Source organism: Parambassis ranga, chromosome 17 (genome assembly GCF_900634625.1).
Source record: "Parambassis ranga chromosome 17, fParRan2.1, whole genome shotgun sequence".
Classification (NCBI taxonomy): Eukaryota; Metazoa; Chordata; class Actinopteri; family Ambassidae; genus Parambassis; species Parambassis ranga.
Genome location: NC_041037.1, coordinates 19,305,149 through 19,310,951, shown reverse-complemented (window position 1 = coordinate 19,310,951; position 5,803 = coordinate 19,305,149). Strand labels below are relative to the sequence as shown.

The window sequence follows — 5,803 nt, the reverse complement described above, 5'->3', positions numbered from 1 at the left end:
CGGTTTCTGACAGTTTGTGCAGAAATTGTTTGGTTATGCAAACCAATTGTTTCAGCAGCTGTCTGAGTGGCTGGTCTCAGACGATCTCGGAGGTGAACCTGCTGGATGTGGAGGTCCTGGGCTGGTGTGGTGACTCGTGGTCTGCGGTTGTGAGGCCGGTTGGATGTACTGCCATATTCTCTGAAACGCCTTTGGAGACGGCTTATGGTGGAGAAATGAACATTCAATGCACGAGCAACAGATCTGGTTGACATTCCTGCTGTCAGCATGCCAATTGCACGCTCCCTCAATGGCTTGTGGCATCTGTGGCATTTTGCTGTGAGACAAAACTGCACATTTCAGGGTGGCCTTTTATTGTGGGCAGTTTGAGGTACACCTGTGCACTAATCATGATGTCAGATCAGCATCTTGATGTGGCACACCTGTGAGGTGGGATGGATTATCTCAGCAAAGCAGAAGTGCTCACTATCACAAATTTAGACAGATTTGTGAACAATGTTTGAGAGGAATGGTAATATTGTGTATCTGGAATGAAGTTTAGATCTTCAAGTCCATCTCATGAAACATGGGAGCAAAAACAAAAGTGTTGCGTTTATATTTTTGTTGAGTGTACATAGCACACATACATATACACACATATATACCTGAAGCGTTAACAACAAACTTCAGCTCAGTGATGATAGGGTTAACACAAGAATTGGAAACTAACTAAACTATATACTTTAAGCACATTCGCTTAACTTAAAAATTTCTAAAACTGAACGCATAAATAGAGCTGCAGTGAGAGAAGGCTCATTCTCGCTCTGCCTCTCAAAGGGATAACATCTCTGGGAACTGCAAGCTATTCTTTATCAGTGTGCCTGGCCTGAAGAAGACTACACGTTAGTCAAAACGTTGCCACATAGGCACACTATTTCTTTCATTTGATCAGTTTTATTCATTTGTTAATTTCATTTTTTACATTTTATTAAAAAATAAATTTTTTTTCACAAAATATAAAAACTTTAATAATAAATAATTTCGGAGTCCATCACATCCATGTCGGGTGGATGGAATGATTGGACCGTAGTACGCTACGGCAAGCGCCGTAAGCGTACGCCAGGTCACCTCTACAGTGCTGATGGGGGAATGGCCCGTGCACCACCTGTCTCCGGCTGGGGGCAGATGGCCCGTGCGCCGCCTGTCTCCGGCTGGAGACAGGCCCCTTACCCTCGTCCTAACCCTAACCAGGTGTTGAGCCTGATCCTGAAGAAGGCCGAAGAGAGCCGAAACGTCGACGGGGGCAACACCAGAAAGAACAAACAGAAGAAGAAAACAAAGAGATAAACAAAGAGAACAAGTAACACAAGAAACAAAGTACAGAAACAAAGAATCAAAGAAGAAGAGAAACAAAGAGCAAACCAAGTAAGAAAACAGTTCAAGAAAGAACACAGAAGACCTTCACTGGACCCGGACGTCCTAGGAAACTACAGACCGATCTCCAACCTCACCTTTATCTCCAAACTACTCGAAAGAGCTGTTGTAAGTCAGCTAAACGACCACCTGCGTAGGAACAGTCTGTTCGATGCTTTCCAGTCTGGATTCAGAGCCCATTACAGCACAGAAACAGCACTGCTTAAAGTCACCAATGACCTCCTCATGGCATCGGACCGGGGTCTCGTCTCTGTACTCGTTCTACTGGATCTCAGTGCTGCCTTCGACACCGTAGATCATCGCATCCTGCTACACAGATTGGAACACGAGGTCAGGATTACAGGAACAGTACTGCGCTGGTTTAAATCATATTTATCTGACAGATTTCATTTTGTTCACACTAACGATGTGTCTTCCACAGGTACAAGGGTTAACCACGGTGTTCCACAGGGTTCTGTGCTCGGACCGATCCTGTTCACCCTCTACATGCTCCCTCTAGGAAACATCATCCAGAAGCACGGCATAAACTTTCATTGTTATGCTGATGATACCCAGCTGTATTTATCCATGAAGCCTGAAGAAACGGAGCCGCTAGTCAGACTACAGGCGTGTCTAAAGGACATAAGGGACTGGATGTCCTCCAACTTTTTACTATTAAACTCGGACAAGACTGAGGTCATTGTTTTTGGACCGAAACATCTCAGAACTAGTTTATCAGATAATACTTTCTCTCTGGATGGAATTACTCTGGCCTCCAATACAACTGTGAGGAAACTTGGAGTTATCTTTGATCAAGACACGTCGTTTGTCTCATATTAAGCAGGTCTCCAGGACCACTTTCTTTCACCTGCGTAATATTACTAAGATCAGGAGCATCCTCTCTCAGAGTGATGCTGAAAAGCTCATCCATGCTTTTGTCACTTCAACACTGGACTACTGCAACTCTTTATTGTCAGGATGTCCACATTACTCCATCAACAGTCTGCAGCTGATCCAGAACGCAGCAGCTACAGTTCTGACAGGAAGCAGCCAAAGGGATCATATCTCTCCTGTTCTAGCGTCTCTTTACTGGCTCCCAGTGGACTCAAGAATACACTTCAAGATCCTTCTTCTAACCTACAAGGCTCTTCATGGACTTGCTCCATTGTATCTGCAGGACCTGATTGTACCATATGTTCCTAATAGGACACTCAGATCTCTGAGTGCAGGTTTACTAGTAGTTCCTAGGATTCATAAAAGTAGAATGGGAGGACAAGCTTTCAGCTATCAGGCACCGCTATTATGGAACCAGTTACCAATCTGGGTCCGAGAGGCAGACACTGCCTCCACCTTTAAGACTAGACTTTAAACTTTTCTGTTTAGTAAGGCGTACAGTTAGCCTTAGACGTAGTGTGTAGCACAGCTATGCTGCTCTAGGCCTACGTTGTCGGGGGGCACAAACATGATCCACTGAGCAGTTTCTCTCTCACCCTCTAACCTCTCCTTTTCTCTCCTTAGTCTGGCTCACACTGGTCTCAAGACCTGGATGATGACCTGCAGTCCGGCCCGTGAAGTCTCTCTTGCTCTACGTTGTCCGGTGGCACAAACACGATCCTCTGAGCACCCTCTGACCTCTCCTCCACTCCTTAGTCTGGATCATACTGGGTAATATCGTCTCATAATCTGTGTTTACTGTCTTCCTTGTAGTTCTGTGCCTCGCTCTCGCTCTCTCTCTTTGCAGGTCTCAAGACCTGCATGCTGACCTGCAGTCTGGTCCCTGATCTCTCCTGTGCTCATCGACTTCACTAGCCCCTGCTGCTCATCCTTGCTATCAAATTACTATTCCTACTTATGGACTGACGATATATATAGATATCGATTACAATATAATCACTGTCTCATCTTGCTGACATGTTTGCTCTGTACTGTATCATGTTTGTATCATGTTTGCTCCTCTCTCTCTCTCCTTCATCCTCTCTCTCCTCTCTCTCTCTCTCTCTCTCTCTCTCCCTCATCCTCTCTGACTAGCGGCAGGACTGGTTCCCCCTTAAGTTGACGGATCCTGCTCAAGGTTTCTTCCTCTTAAAGGGAGTTTTTCCTTGCCACAGTGCTCTTAGGGGGGTTCCTGTGAAGCGCTTTGAGACAATGTCTGATTGTAATATGCGCTATATAAATAAAACTGAATTGAATTGAATTGAATTGAAAATGAAGCTTCATGAAGCAATGAGGCTTTCCAGCCCAATGTGTTGCTCAAAGGTTCATTACTCGAAGCTTCATTCAGTTCTCACTAGTGACATCTGCTGTTGGAGTTAACTATTGACTGCGACAGCCAAGTCATTCAAATACATCTTAGTTTTAACAAACTACCACAATATAGCTTTATATTCTCTATTTTCATAATAAAGATTTTTGTCAAACCCATATACAAGTCTGTTTTATGTCACTCTGCTACCTCTTTATCCCTGTCTATTCCTAATAAAGATTTGGACCCCAACTGACTCTGTCAGGGTTTGTGGATGAGGTGAGGACACAGTTGCAGGACGCAGAGCAGTTAAAATCCAAGAACGCCTTTTATTTAAAGGCCAGGAGGGCAAAACAATACAAAACTAAAATCACACTTGCGTGGTCAAAGGAGAGTCCAAAATAACCTAACCAAAAATCACACCTTGCGTGGTAAAACAAAAACATAACATGAACAAAGAAACTACCTAGAGCGAAGCATGGCATGGCATTGCAAGGAGGAGACATGAAATGACACAAAGCCCACACAGACGAGACGAACTAGCAAGGACAAAGGGGAAGACACAGACTATATACAAGGGGACCAGGGAAGACAACGAGGCACAGGTGAAACACATGAGGGCAGGGCAGGTAATCACACAAGGAGGGAAAACACAGGAAGAAAAACTCAAGACAATACACAGGGAGGACAGGAATACCAAAGTAAAACAGGAAACAAAAGACAAGACTAGACAACTAAACACAAACCCAGGAAAACAGAACACCAGGACTACAGGAAACAATAGCTTAACATAGATAAAACTAAAAACCCCAAAACAAGGAAAACAAAACCATAAATAACACCAGGTCATGACAGACTCTGCTATCAGTTTGGTTATCATTGGTGGTTGTGCTTTTGTTTTTCATGGTGGGATGGAAGTGCAGTGCTTGTGTAGGGACACAGTATATGTGTTTTTCTGGGGTTAATCATTTTTATTTAAAAACAAGACATTTTTCACAGTTTCTGGTTTGAGGCGGTTCCTCCTTTTACTGATGATCTCTCCTGCCTTAGAGAACACCCTCTCACAAGGCACAAGTGATGCTGGTGAACACAGGAACCTGTAAATGAGGATACACATGTTTTTGTGTATGTCAGTACACCAGTGGATCCTCATTTCTTCTTAAATTGTTTTCATTTAGGTACCGCTCCACTTCCACAATGGCATCTGCTGTAGCATTAGAGCTTCGTCTCTTTTCATCCACACTTGCATCCAGCAGAGACCATAGTTCACCTACAAATAGTGAAATAACTGATTAGAAATAACGTGTAGAATGTAGAAGTTTTATGGCTGATGTGCAGCAGTAGTGATGTCAACACCAATAGCAATTTGCAGAGAATTAATAAAAACCTACCAGAGCTGCTGGTACCTTCAGCTGCCTCTGATGGACCTGGCAGTTGAACAGCTTCAGTGTTTCCAATGACCACAGCACATTCAGCCATTAGCCGCCGCACTGCCTCTTGTGCCTTGTTTTGGCTGAGGAATCCAAGTGTTTTGAACCTGGGGTCCAACATAGTGGCCATTGTCATCACACTTAAAGATTCATTGTGTTACGTGCCGGTATTTGGTGTGTGTATGTCTGTGTCTCTGCTTTCTGTGCAGGTTCCCAATGTTTCCAGTGGACCAAGTGGATGATCCACACCTGAGTCCACTTGGTCCTCATCAACAGAAGTATATCAACTGGAGGTGTGCACATGGCCAGGGCCAGTGTGGGCCAACTTGTGGATGCACACACCATGCGTCTTTGCTCCGTCCAGAGGGACTAGAGCATGATATTCAGCGCTGATCTCTTTTAGTTTTGGTTTACTATTTTACTATTCTTTTGTGTTTGATTTACTATTTTGTTATTCGTTTAAGTTAATAAATTTAATTAATAGTCACTGTTTCCGACAGCTGTCTCTTCCTCAGGCCTGGGTAACATTATTGTTGCTTCCCCTCATCCCCTGGACTAACTGGGGAACGTAACAAATGGGGGCTCGTCCAGGATTCCTACTGAGGGAGAGTTCCAGCAAGGTCTCGGTGACTGCGTAGCTTTGTTGTAGCCATGTAGCCTGCTGGAAGCCTCGTAGTGAGTGTGAGCTTTAACCCCATTGACTGTCTTCCCAGTTTAGAATAAGCGAGTGCCCAGCTGG

At 44.3% G+C, this 5,803-nt stretch overlaps 1 pseudogene; it reads right to left on the bottom strand.

The window, feature by feature from the left end:
* The window catches only part of LOC114449743 (general transcription factor II-I repeat domain-containing protein 2-like), a 22,732-nt pseudogene extending 17,538 nt beyond the window's left edge, over positions 1-5,194 (bottom strand).
* Positions 5,195-5,803: the final 609 nt, after the last annotated feature.